Source organism: Staurois parvus, unplaced genomic scaffold (assembly GCF_062004578.1).
Source record: "Staurois parvus isolate SC_StPar_1 unplaced genomic scaffold, SC_StPar_1.0 ptg000489l, whole genome shotgun sequence".
In the NCBI taxonomy this organism is placed as follows: Eukaryota; Metazoa; Chordata; class Amphibia; order Anura; family Ranidae; genus Staurois; species Staurois parvus.
This window is the reverse complement of record NW_028318285.1, coordinates 418341-433023: the sequence shown is the minus strand read 5'-3', so window position 1 is coordinate 433023 and position 14683 is coordinate 418341. Positions and strand designations below refer to the sequence as shown.

Here is a 14683-nt window from a genome sequence, read left to right as displayed (position 1 = left end):
ATTAGCTGGAAAATCATTGTGCAGGGTGCAGCTGGGCGTGGCATTGTTACGCATGTGACATCGCGTCTTCAGATTGGCTAGTCCTTCGGTCACGAGTTTGGTGAGAAGGTCAGGGGTCTGACGCGCGATCGTCACATAGATAACCCCTGTGACTGCAATAGGCATTGACAGCTATTCTTTTTTTGAGAAATCTGGGGTCTATTAGACTCTAGATATCTCCTCTGCCCTTACATCATCTAATCTCACCAAGATCAGTGTGACCAGATGCTTTCCCAATTTACAAATGGCGCTGTTTATTTCTTGAAGTGATGAAATGTTTGTAGCTTCCGATTTCTTAGACTAGAGAGATGATTGGGCCATTCCGGTCTCCACTCAGCTCTCTGGTCAGCTAGCAGAAACACCGGCTGCATTCTCAGGTTCCATCGATGGCACAGGACTGCCCGAGAAGGCCGTGGAAGGCAGCGGGGGAGGGGGGCATCTTTTCCCGCTGCTTGTAAAAGAAATCCTGCAGCTAATTATCCACTAGGATTGCTTTTACATGAAAGCCGATCGCCAGCTGAAAATAATGATATTAGGATGATGCCTGTGGCTGCTGGTATAACCACTGTCCAGTGATATACCAGTACATTGCTGGTTCTTGTTGGGTATACAGTATATGCTATGTTCTTATTCTTTTATGCAGCCTGTGGGCTGAATGAAGCAGGATACGGATGAAGAAATCTCTGCCAATTTTTTTTTTAAAATATATACTGAAGCATAGGGACCATCTACCTACTGGCCACCCCAGGCCCCCATGCTTCGGCATATATGCTCTTTTTTAACTGTAGATGAAAAATCTCATCCAGCAGCACTGCACACACTTATGTATATTCTGAGAGCAAGACCCCCCTTTTGTTATCAGAATAAACAGGTCAGTGCTGCAGCTGAATGGCACTCCTGTAAAGAAAACAGAAATGGTTAACAATAAAACAGTAACTCCATAAAACAACTTTTTTATTGATATATGTACCAAAAAATATTATAAAATATATATGTCGAAGCATAGGGGCCATCCACCCACTGGCCACCCCAGGCCCCATGCTTTGGCATATATGCTCTTTTTTAACTGCGGATGAAAAAATCACATCCAGCAGCTCTGCACACTCTTGCTTATGTATATTCTGAAAGCAAGACCCTGTTACTGTCAGAATAAACAGGTTGGTGTTGCAGCTGAATGGCATTCCTGCAAAGAAAACAGCAATGGTTAACAATAAAACAGTAAAATCGTAACAGTAGAACATCTTTTTTGGGGTGTCCTTTGGGTTGGGGTACCAGGAATGGCATCAGGAAAATGCCTCTCATGAAGCTGGCTAACATCATCTGGGTTGGGGCCATAGCACCTTCTGGATACAAAAGGGCCATGATGATCTCTGGAATTTTAGGAAGGATCCACTACGTCCAGTTGCTTTGTAAAACACAAAAGCATTATAAAGAACCAATTGAAATAAATAAACAGACACTTTTTTTGCACCAGCATCTGGCTTTTCGGGAACCTAAGTACGGCTTCATCATTTGGTCGTTGAAGTCCACCCCTCCCAGGTTAAGGGTATAGTTGTGGACACAGAGGGGCTTCTCAACAACACCAGCTGTTTGGATGGTCATGTCTGCATGAATGGAAGACAGGATGAAAACATCCCATTTTTCCTTCCACTTCACTGTGAGCAATTCCTCATTTCTCAAGAAGGCTTTTTCCCCCTTTCTAAGACAGGTATTTACAAGCCGTTGGAGTAAGACCTGTCGATTAGGTCACACGGTGCCACATGTGCCAATTCCAAGATTGTACAAATGTCTAAATATTGACGTGCTTGAATAAAAATTGTCCACGTATAAGTGGTACCCCATATGAAAAAAGGATGACACCAAGTCCCAAACTATCTTGCCATTACTCCCCATGTAGTCTGAGCATCTGGGGGGCTCCAAGTGAATATTTTCCCTCGGAAATCCGAAACTTTTATGTATAGCCTGTTGCCTTCACACAGGTCTTATACATCTTGACCCCATATCTGGCATGCTTGCTGGGGAGAAATTGTTTGAATGCAACCTGGCCAGAAAAACTAATGAGGGACTCATCAACACAAATGTTTCGTTGGGGAGTATAGATATCTGCAAATTTTTGGTTAAGGTAGCCAAATTTTGTGGAGCTGGTCAAATTTAAGGTCACCCTGAGGACAACAGAGTGTTTTGTCATTGAAATGCATAAAATGCATTATATTCTCATATGTATATCTTCCCATGGCAGCAAAGAACATGGGCATATGATGAATCGGGTCTGTGGACCAATACAACTGAAATGAATTTTTTTTAGTAATGCCCATAAATTCCGAAACCGTAATAGGTTTCCATGCAAATGATGTGGCAAGGTTTGAATTTGGGTTGGCGGTGATAAACTGTTGTGCATATAAATTGCTTTGATCCACAATCAATGCATACAGATCTTCTGTGAAAAACAGCTGCAAAAAATCAAGGGGATTATTTAAATTTGCTGTTTCCACCTGAATTCCGGGTTGGGCAGTGAATGGGGGAAGTACAGGTGCTGCAGAATTTGTGGGCTGCCAATCAGGATTTGCAAGCACATTTGGAAGGACACTAGGGGCTCTATGGGCCTGTGTTTGAATTCTCCACGTCACCAAGTGATACTGCAGTGCTGGTATGTGAAAGACCAGGATGTACTAGGCAGCTCGTGCTTGCTAGTTCACTAAAAGGTAGAGCGGCACTAGTACTGGCACTCTGCTGCATATGAGAATCATCATGTGATTTTAACATCTCAGCAACCTAGGAACAGGGTCGGGTACGCCTGACCTGAGCAGGGACCTCTTCTCCATCGTCTGAGCTATCTGTCAGGGTGCCGCTGTTGTGTACAGGTTCGTATTCTGAGGCAGATTCTGTCAGTGAGGCTTCCCCTTCGCTCTCATCTGACATGCTCAGAATCCTGTAGGTCTCTTCAGTAGAGTTCCTTTCGCTGGACATTTTGCCCACTAAATCTATAGGTACATATTGCGGCTTATGGGAAAAAGAGCACCTGGATGTCAGGGACTGCTTGAACTGCTACAAAAAAAATTAGGAAGAGAAAGGCAGCACCTTCTAAGTGCAGTATAAAAGCTTTTTAATGAATAAAACGTGTAATAATATAGGCCACTCACAAAGCATAAGTAGGTTTGCGCTTGTAAATTAGTAAACATCTGCTGTAGTGAAGGAGTGTGAAGCCTCTGGATGGATGGAAGTCACCGGCATCTGGCGGGGGTGCTGGTGGCTTCCAGCATGTCGTCCTAGTTTCGGGATTCCCTCGGTTGAGATGTCACTTCCGGTCACGTAATAGCGGGGGTTGGCGCGCGTTCTGAGCATGTGTGCTCCCTCATCAGGCCATAAGGACTTGGGGCATTATATATATATACTCTCAGCAAGAGGAGGAGTGGGGGGACTCCTCCTATAGGCAGACACAGCTTGAGGAGTAAACGACCCACGACAAGAGGGCTATTATTAAGCGCAGGTGTGGACAATTAAGGGATAAAAAACGTGATAAAATGTAATAAAACTAAGTAATAGAAAAGATGTATATTGCAAGTGTTAGAACACGGAAATTACCTTTTAGCACTATGGCCATGTGTGAGAACTAATACATATGAAAACTACAATAAGTGTTCATAGTGTTATACGAAGTGCAAGAAATATTGAAAATATTATAAAACAACAGATAACACTGTTCAACAGGTAAAAAGTTTTGGGCATAAAATTAGCTAATCTTACATAATTTTGGGGTGCTGAAAACGAAAATGACCCTAAAAAATGTTGATTGGCTCTAGTTTCCATGATATATTCACCCATCTAATGACGTAAGCCATTCAAAATTATGATGCAACTTCAGCTGCATATTGCGCAATTGATACTGGTGACCAATAGAAAATTGCATGTATACTGAGATGATGCAATATTAGCCTTTAATTGCATCACTTCACTGCATAAAAGCTGCAGTATCTGTAGCTGATTGTAGTTCGACAGCGTCTTTACATTTCGTTTTATGCTTATATAGGCTACTCAGTAATGCCACGAAGTTGTGTGAATAAAGCAGATAATTTCTGCTATATCTGCGGTGAAATAACTTTTATCTCACAAAAAAGGAGGATAACAGGAATGATTAAGAAAGCCTACAACTTGTATTTTGGCTGCAAGATAGGAGACCAGGACAAGAGCTGGGCACCACATATATGCTGCAATTCTTGTGGGACGGCACTGGAGCAATGGTTGAATGGAAAAAAGGCATCTATGCCTTTCGCTGTGCCAATGATTTGGAGAGAGCCAACAGATCATGTTAGTAATTGTTACTTTTGTATGGTGCCTCCAATTGTAAAAGGGCTAAATAAGAAGAAAAAGTTATCTGTGCACTATCCAAATATTCCATCGGCAATACGTCCAGTTCCTCATGGAGAGGGGCTACCAATTCCTAAAGCACCAGAATCCTTTGAGGTTGAGTCAAGTGAGGAAGAACCTGAAGCGTGTAGTCACGTGCAGTTGTAAGAGATAGCCCTTTCCTCGAATACAAGAGAAAAGCCAAGAGAAGCAAAATCGACACAAACTGAAGACAAAACTAGTGAGAATCCTAAGTATTAAAATGATTCAACTTAGCTTATGGCTATAATTTTTCTTGGTAATCCTATGCAATATATTATGCCATTTAGGCTTTGTTATGTAGTCAATATCACTTGCTTTATATTTGTGGAAAGACATCTATCTATATAATTATTGTGCATTATGTAGTCATTACGCCTAGAGATGAGCGAATCGAACTTGGCGAAGTGGAATTCGTTTCGAATATTAGGAAAAATTCGATTCGCACCGAATCCGAAAATTAGCAAACTTCGGATGCACGAATCGAATTTTCCCCGATCGGCCGATTTTCATCCCTTCTACAGCCGGCAAAAAGTGTCCCTGCAGAGAGCTCCGCTATTTCTGACAGTTCTCTGACAGTTCCTTCACATTTACAGCGGTTGAAACATTGTATCTATTTGTTTCCATTTAGGATACAGATTTTTTTATTCGGAAACAAATAGATACAATGTTTCAACCGCTGTAAATGTGAAGGAACTGTCAGAGAACTGTCAGAAATAGCGGAGCTCTCTGCAGATACACTTTTTGCTGGAATGGAATTCTTCTTATTTTCATCCTACTTCTTCTTCTTCTTCTTCTTCTTCTTCATCCTCATCCTCTTCTTCTTCTTCTTCATCCTCATCCTCTTCTTCTTCATCCTCATCCTCTTCCTCTTCTTCTTCTTCTTCTTCTTCTTCATCCTCATCCTCTTCTTCATCCTCTTCTTCATCCTCATTCTCTTCTTCTTCATCATCCTCATCCTCTTCTTCATCCTCATCCTCTTCTTCTTCTTCATCCTCATCTTCTTCTTCTTCTTCTTCATCCTCATCCTCCTCTTCTTCTTCTTCCTCACCATCATCCTCTTCTTCTTCTTCATCCTCTTCTTCATCCTCATCCTCTTCTTCTTCTTCTTCATCCTCATCCTCTTCTTCTTCTTCCTCATCCTCATCCTCTTCTTATTCTTATTCTTCTTCATCCTCATCCGCATCCTCTTCTTCTTCTTCATCCTCATCTTCTTCTTCTTCTTCATCCTCATCTTCTTCTTCTTCTTCATCATCATCCTCATCCTCTTCTTCTTCTTCATCCTCATCTTCTTCTTCTTCCTCATCCTCGCCCTCTTCTTCTTCATCCTCTTCTTCTTCTTCATCCTCATCCTCTTCTTCTTCTTCATCCTCATCTTCTTCATCATCATCCTCTTCTTCTTCTTCTTCATCCTCATCCTCTTCTTCTTCTTCTTCTTTCTCATCCTCATCCTCTTCCTCATCCTCTTCTTCTTCATCATCATCATCCTCATCCTCTTCTTCTTCCTCATCCTCTTCTTCTTCTTCTTCTTCATCCTCATCCTCTTCTTCTTCATCCTCATCTTCTTCTTCTTCATCCTCATCCTCTTCTTCTTCTTCTTCATCCTCATCCTCTTCTTCTTCTTCTTCTTCATCCTCATCCTCTTCTTCTTCTTCTTCCTCATCCTCTTCTTCTTCTTCTTCTTCTTCATCCTCATCTTCTTCTTCTAATTCTTCTTCATCCTCTTCTTCTTCTTCTTCATCATCATCTTCTTCTTCTTCTTCATCTTCATCTTCTTCTTCTTCTTCTTCTTCTTCTTCATCCTCATCTTCTTCTTCTTCTTCTTCTTCTTCATCCTCGTCTTCTTCTTCTTCTTCTTCCTCATCCTCATCTTCTTCTTCTTCTTCATCCTCATCCTCATCTTCTTCTTCTTCATCCTCATCCTCTTCTTCTTCTTCTTCATCCTCATCTTCTTCTTCATCCTCATCCTCTTCTTTGTCTTCTTCTTCATCATCATCCTCATCCTCTTCTTCTTCATCATCCTCATCCTCTTCTTCTTCTTCCTCATCCTCTTCTTCTTCTTCCTCATCCTCATCCTCTTCTTCTTCTTCTTCTTCTTCTTCGTCCTCATCTTCTTCTTCTTCGTCCTCATCCTCTTCTTCTTCTTCTTCCTCATCCTCATCCTCTTCTTCTTCTTCGTCTTCTTCTTCTGCATCCTCATCCTCTTCTTCTTCTTCTTCATCCTCATCCTCTTCTTCTTCTTCTTCTTCATCCTCATCCCCTTCTTCTTCTTCCTCATCCTCATCCTCTTCTTCTTCTTCTTCTTCTTCATCATCATCTTCTTCTTCTTCATCCTCATCTTCTTCTTCTTCATCCTCTTCTTCTTCTTCTTCTTCTTCTTCTTCATCCTCATCCTCTTCTTCTTCATCATCATCCTCATCCTCTTCTTCTTCTTCTTCATCATCCTCATCCTCTTCTTCTTCTTCTTCATCATCATCTTCTTCTTCTTCATCCTCATCCTCTTCTTCTTCTTCTTCTTCATCCTCATCCTCTTCTTCTTCTTCATCCTCATCCTCTTCTTCTTCTTCATCCTCATCTTCATCCTCATCCTCTTCTTCTTCTTCTTCTTCTTCTTCATCCTCATCCTCTTCTTCTTCTTCTTCATCCTCATCTTCTTCTTCATCCTCATCCTCTTCTTCATCCTCATCCTCTTCTTCTTCTTCATCCTCATCTTCTTCTTCAATTGAAGCTGCTTCTGCTCCGCCACTCTGCCATTGGACTCTTGATAGTCGTCTCCCCACACTGCTGCTGGGGGGACTTTTTAACATAGGCCTCTGTATGGCCTTCAATTTAAGCTGCTTACGCTTCGCCACTCTGCCATGGGCCCCTGTACCGCCTCCTCATGCTGCTGCCAGGTCCAGAGTGTGTCATGGGTCCCTGTACGGCCTCCCATTGCTGCTGTCTCCATCGCCACACTCTGCCATGTGCCACTTTCAGGTCTCCTCACACTGCTGGTGGGTTCCATTTTGTCATAGGGTGCTGTATGGCGTCCCATTGCTGCTGCCTCCACCGCCACACTGTGGCTCCACACTCTGGTTTTGGCCCCGTGACTGCCCAAATGAGTGAAGTGTGCGGTGATTCTAAGATCGACGGCACTCATCTGCATGTCATACTGACTGACAGTATTATTTCTCTTCCCCAGCAGACTCCAAGGGCATTTAAATTAAAGGTACAGTGTTCTGCACTAATATAAAGGCTCTCTGAAGCCTAGAAACACCCTTTTAATAAGTTAAATTCGCAGCGAATAAATTTGCATCGAATCAAATTTATTCCGCAAATTCGGCGAATCAGCCGAATCGAATTTTTGAATAATTTGCTCATCTCTAATTACGCCTATAGTAGAAAACTTTCTGTTTACAGAAAAACTAGAGCCAATTGACAAATTTCATTGTTATATTTGAACTCAGAATGTGAAATTCATTAAGAAATGGATCCTTTTGTTTCCAAAACTGGCAAAAAATAAAAATTTGTTGAACAGTGTAATTGAATACTGAAAAGTAATATAAGCAGTGCATTGGAATAGCCCCCAGCAAAATCAAATGACAGCCCACCACAATCTTCGCCCCCCTTACTTTCTTAAACATCAAGGGAATATCCCAATGTCACAAACCTAGATGTCTCACCTGTAAACATGTTACTCACGGTCAAAAAGAATTCCACGCAAAAGGGAAGAACTATCCTATAGCAGACTTTGTCAACTGCCTCAGCCAATTTGTAGTGTACTGCTTCACTTGCCCATGCGGCTTACTCTATGGCGGATGTACCATCTGTACCCTCCATAAGAGATTCGGTGAACACAGGAGACTAGTAGAAGATGGTTCAGATTCACATTTTTTGGAGAACCACTCTAAATCCTGCCAAAATGTATTTTGCTATATGTTTTTGGTAAAAAAAAAACCCCATAAGTGTATATTGATTGCTTTGTTTGAAAGTTATAGCATCTACAAAATATAGTATAGATAATGGAATTTACTTTGACTGCCCATCACATCTCTTGAGGTGCTAAAATACCAGGACAGTTCACACCCCCCCAAATGATCCCTTTTCGGAAAGTAGACACCCCAAGCTATCTGCTGAGAGGCATATTAAGTCCATGGAAGGTTTATTTAAAGTTTTTGGAAAATGACAAAAACATTTTTTTAACACAGAGTTGTCATTTAAATTATATATTTCTCATACAAGCCATGGTTATATGTGGAATTACACCCCAAAATACATTCTGCTACTTCTACCAAGTATGGGGATACCACATATGTGAGACTTTTTGGGAGCATAGCCACATACAGGAGCCTAAAATCCAATGACCACTTTGAAAGCCTGAAGGTGCGTAACTTCCTCATTTCACTTCTTCACTATCTATCACAGTTTTGGAGGCCCTGAAATGCCAGGACAGCACCAACCCCCCCCCCTCAAATCGCCACTTTTTGGAAAGTAGACATTCCAAGGAATTTAAAAAGAGGCATGGTGAGTATTTTGTAGATCTCATCTTTTCTCACAAGGTTTTGAAAAAAAAATAAGTATTTGTTTTCTTTTTTCATTTTCCAAAAACTTGTGGCAACAATACTCACTATGTGTTATGATCCGCCAGGTGGTGCCTCAGGCTGCCAACTGACAGACCTACTCAGAGCGTGGGGTCTAAGCCCGGGCTGTGCTTTCACCAGAGCCCCTGATGGTGGGGATGGACTTGAAACAGTCCCGGGCCAGGTCACGACCTCCGAGCAGGCCCGCCAGTGGCTGAGGAGACCTTTGGGGACAGGTACCGGGAGAGCCAGATATGAAGAGGATGGCGGCCCCAGCAGGGTAGTAACGGATCGTGGGCCCGTGAGGGTAAGCGGGGTACAGAATCGGTAGGCGAGAGTAGTCGGGTCACACGCAGGGTCAGCAGGGAAGTCAATCCGTAGAATGGTCAGGGCAATCCGGGTCAAATGTAGGAGCAGGCAGAATAGTCAGGACAATCCGGGTCAAACGCAGGAGCAGGCAGAATAGTCAGGACAATCCGGGTCAAACGCAGGAGCAGGCAGAATAGTCAGGGTCAATCAGGGTCACAAGATGGGTGCAGGAACTCAGGATCACAGGAAGACCTTGTGGCAATCTGTGACAGTGCAGGGCATCTTTAAATAGTGCGCCCTGCACTGTCATTGGCCGGCTAGGACACGCCCCCGGCTGTCATTGGACGCCTGAGGCGCGCCCGCGGCTCCTACTGCGCATGCGCGGCGTCCTGTCAGCCGCGGCTTGCCGGGACCTAGTGCCTGTGTCCCGGCGCGATCTGCCGCCAATGCGCATGCGCGAGGGACAGAGCCGCGATCGCGGACCATGGAGCCGCGATCCCTGACATTGCCCCCCCCCAATGGGCACCCTCCGGGAGCCCCACTGATCTCTCCACCGCGGGTGAGCACGAAAAAACTCCCGGATGAGCCTGGGCGCGTGGACGTTCTGGGCGGGTTCCCATGAGTTCTCCTCAGGGCCATACCCCTTCCATTTTATCAGGAACTGTGTCTGGCCCCCCCTCCTTCGGCAACTGAGGATAGTCTCCACTTCATATTCCTCCTGGTCACCTATAGTGACTGCCTCGGGAGGTCTGGATTCACGGTCCGGGAAGGGATCCGGTCTGGATGGCTTCAGGAGAGATACATGGAAGACAGGATGTATCTTGAAGGTCTGCGGAAGCTCGAGTTCGTAGGCCACCTCGTTAACTACTCGCTTTACCGGGAAGGGGCCGATGTACTTGGGTCCCAGCTTCCTTGAAGGACATAGCATCTTCAAGTTGGTTGTTGCTAGCCAAACCTGATCCCCTGGATGAAGCAGTAATTCTCCTCTTCTCTTTCGGTCGAATGCCCTTTTACCGTCCTCTTGGGCTTTAGCGATGGCTTCCTGAATTGTCATGTTATTGACAGAAAAGAAGTTCAAGATGTCTTGAGATGCTGGTACCGGATTCTCAGGCATCATATCAGGGAGGAATGTGGGATGATACCCATAATTGGAAAAGAACGGGGATTGACCCGTGGCTGAGTGACTCGAGTTGTTGTACGCGAATTCCACGGAAGGCAGCAACGACAGCCAGTCGTCCTGAAGGTAGGATGTGTAGCACCGTAAGTACTGTTCCAGCGTCTGGTTTGTCCTCTCAGTTTGGCCGTTGGTCTGTGGATGGTAGGCGGATGAAAGCGACAGCTTGATTCCCAGCGATTTACATAAGGCGTTCCAGAACCTGGAGGTGAATTGGACCCCCCGATCTGATACTATATCTTCGGGAACACCATGAAGCCTAACCACTTCCTTGATGAAGATCCGTGCCGTTTCCGGTGCTGATGGGGTCTTCTCCAGGGGCACGAAATGTGCCATCTTTGAGAAGCGGTCGACGATCACCATTATTGCAGTGTAGCCCTGGGATGGTGGAAGTTCGACCACGAAATCCATGGCTATCATTTGCCAGGCCCGCTTGGGTATGGGTAATGGACGTAACAATCCCCATGCCCTGCTCCTGGAGGGCTTGTTCCTTTGACAGGTGGGACACGTTCGGACGTACTGCTCACAATCCTTGATCATGTCTGGCCACCAGAACGAGCGCCGTAGCAGATCCAGAGTCTTCGTTACCCCGAAGTGGCCCGCCATAGGATGGTCGTGGCAGTGCCCTAGGACCAAGGTTCGCACTTCTTCTGGGACCATGATCCAGTCTTCCTTCCAAAATAGCCCACCGTGGCTCTGGAGGGGTGATTCAGACGGAACTGGTAGTCCTACAGAAGCATCGAGAAGCCGGGAGCGAAGTTCCGTTTGTAGAGCGAGGAAACTCCCAGAAGGTAAGATGGTGTCAGGTACCACAGCGTCGTCGGGGTCCTCAAACATGCGGGACAGAGCGTCTGGTTTAGTGTTCTTAGTACCGGGTCGGTACGTTATATGGAATGAGAATCGAGAGAAGAAAAGCGCCCATCTCGCTTGGCGAGGTCTCAGTCGTTTTGCCGTTCTCAAATATTCAAGGTTTTTGTGATCTGTGAATATTAGGATTGGGTGTGTGGCTCCTTCCAGTAAATACCTCCATTCTTCAAGAGCAGTTTTAATGGCCAGGAGCTCCCGATCTCCAATGTCATAGTTACGTTCCGCTGGAGTCAACTTCCTGGAGAAGAACGCCACAGGGTGCAGAAGTTCCTTGGTACCATTCCTTTGGGACAAAACCGCCCCTACCGCATTTTCGGAGGCGTCCACTTCCAACACATATGGGAGAGAAGCATCTGGATGGCAGAGAATGAGAGCAGAGGTGAACAATTCTTTGAGCTTTTCGAAGGCTGTCTGCGCTTCGGGAGTCCACTTAAAGCGGACCCCTTGTTTCGTCAGTTGCGTGATCGGGGAGACCAGACCGGAGAAGTTCCTAATAAACTTCCTGTAAAAGTTGGAAAAACCGATGAAACGCTGTACCCCCTTTTTGTCGGCGGGTATTGACCAATCTAAGATCGCCGTGACTTTCTGGGGATCCATCGCGACCCCCGCGGAAGAGAGAACCAGTCCCAAGAATGTGGTTTCGTGCTGTTCGAAACAGCACTTTTCTGCCTTTGCGTATAGCCCGTGTTGACGCAACCGTTCTAATACCCGTATCACGTGACCCCGATGAACCTCCAGTGAGGGGGAAAAAATTAAGATGTCATCCAAATAAACCACTACAAAAATATCAAGAAGGTCACGAAAAACATCGTTGATAAAGTGCTGAAAGGTCGCCGGTGCATTACAGAGCCCGAACGGCATCACCAAGTACTCGTAGTGACCGAATCTCGTACGGAACGCCGTCTTCCACTCATCCCCCTCCCTGATACGGACAAGGTTATAGGCCCCCCGCAGGTCTAATTTAGTGAATATCGTTGCCGATCTCAATCTCTGGAGGAGCTCGGGGACTAGGGGTAAGGGATAACGATTCTTTACCGTTATTTTGTTCAGGTCACGGTAGTCTATGCAGGGCCGTAACGATTTGTCCTTCTTCTCTACGAAGAATAACCCGGCCCCGGCTGGGGATGTGGATGGACGAATAAATCCCTTCCGAAGGTTCTCATCAATGTATTCCCTCAGTACTCCTGATTCTGCTTCGGACAAGGGAAAGATACGGCCGAATGAGATTTCAGATCCGGGTAGGAGGTCTATGGGGCAGTCGTAGGAACGGTGCGGAGGGAGAACGTCAGCTCCTCGCTTACTAAAGACATCTAAGAAGTCATGGTAGGCCGGGGGAATAACCTGGGATAGATCGGTGTCACCATCCAAGCACAGGAGGAACCGGGGAACCACGGATCCTGTGACGTGGCAGTGACTCAAACAATAGGGTGAGCAAAATTGAACTGTTCCCTTTTCCCAGTCAATCTGGGGGTTATGGGCCCTCAGCCAAGGGAGGCCCAGAATGACTGGAAAAAGGGGGGATGCGATGGCATCCAAACGGAGGAACTCCTGGTGATGGTCTGCCATTGTGGTGAAAATGGGTGGTGTCTCCTGGTCCACCACCCCTGATTTTATACGGGACCCATCTGCCAAGAAGATGTTGAACCCCCTTTCTTTGGTCTGGAGAGGGATTTTTTGCCGGTGGGCAAAGGTCAGATCGATGAAGCAACTACAGGCTCCTGAGTCAACGATTGCGGTCACCGACAATGTTCCTCCGGGGAGCTGTAAAGACACAGGAATGGCCAGGTAACTCGACTGATCATCCCTTCCTGCAGGTAGAGTAAAAGAAACGGGCGTGGACTTACTCATTTTAGCAGGACAGGAGCGCACCTGATGACCAGCTTCCCCGCAGTACAGACATAGGTTCTGTGATAGTCTCCTTTGACGTTCCTCGACCGATAAGTGGGAACGGGCCAATCCCAGCTGCATGGGTTCCGGGTTGTCCCCTGTTTCCGTGCTTCGCGGATGGTTCCCTGGGGTTGGAGCTGTATCTCTGGAAGGAATCCATGCCACCCTTTGACCCTGACTGCTCCTTTCCAGCCGACGTTCCCTTAGTCTACGGTCAATTTGAATGGCCAACTCAATCAGTTTTTCCAGGGAGTCAGGTAGGCCTACTCGCGCTAGTTCGTCCTTGAGAGACTCAGACAGCCCGATGCGGAACTGGTGACATAAGGCCGCATCGTTCCATCTGGTGTCTCCCATGCAACGCCTAAAATCGGACGCGTATGCTTCGGCTGTCCGGCGGCCCTGTCGCAGGGAGTACAGAGTCGCTTCTGCGGAAGCAGCTCGCTGAGGGTCGTCATACAAGACGGCCATGGCCCGAAAGAACTCGGTCACGGAGTCAAGATGGGGGTCGTGCTTCTCCATCAGACGGTGAGCCCAATCCTGGGGCTCATCCAGAAGGAGGGAGACTATAAACCCCACCTTGACGGTCTCAGTGGTGAACGTGCGGGGTTGTAAGTCAAAGTATAGGGTGCAGGCGTTCCAGAAGGCTCGGAAGCGGCTCCGGTCACCACGGAATCGTTCCGGCAGAGGAACGCGGGGTTCAGGAGCTAGGGATGTGGCAACCGCTCCGGATACCGGGTTAGCGGGAGGTCCTGCAGGTGGAGGACTCTGAGCAGGGGGAGTCAGGGGGGCTAATGACTCCATGCGGTCCTCCAGTCGGGCGCAGCGACTGTGGAAGTTCTGAAAAGGCTGGGTCAAGGTGGCCAGGTGCTGACAAATATCCTCTAGGGACGCCGGTCCACTTCCTGGCTCTGTCATGGCCGCAAGGTACTGTTATGATCCGCCAGGTGGTGCCTCAGGCTGCCAACTGACAGACCTACTCAGAGCGTGGGGTCTAAGCCCGGGCTGTGCTTTCACCAGAGCCCCTGATGGTGGGGATGGACTTGAAACAGTCCCGGGCCAGGTCACGACCTCCGAGCAGGCCCGCCAGTGGCTGAGGAGACCTTTGGGGACAGGTACCGGGAGAGCCAGATATGAAGAGGATGGCGGCCCCAGCAGGGTAGTAACGGATCGTGGGCCCGTGAGGGTAAGCGGGGTACAGAATCGGTAGGCGAGAGTAGTCGGGTCACACGCAGGGTCAGCAGGGAAGTCAATCCGTAGAATGGTCAGGGCAATCCGGGTCAAACGCAGGAGCAGGCAGAATAGTCAGGACAATCCGGGTCAAACGCAGGAGCAGGCAGAATAGTCAGGACAATCCGGGTCAAACGCAGGAACAGGCAGAATAGTCAGGGTCAATCAGGGTCACAAGATGGGTGCAGGAACTCAGGATCACAGGAAGACCTTGCGGCAATCTGTGACAGTGCAGGGC

The 14683-nt window shown here is 46.7% G+C and overlaps 1 protein-coding gene across 1 annotated transcript in view; it reads left to right on the top strand.

Moving 5' to 3' along the window:
* HMG20B (high mobility group 20B) overlaps positions 1–14683 on the top strand; it is a 981246-nt gene that overhangs the window by 667755 nt on the left and 298808 nt on the right. The gene's annotated exons all lie outside the window — the stretch shown is intronic.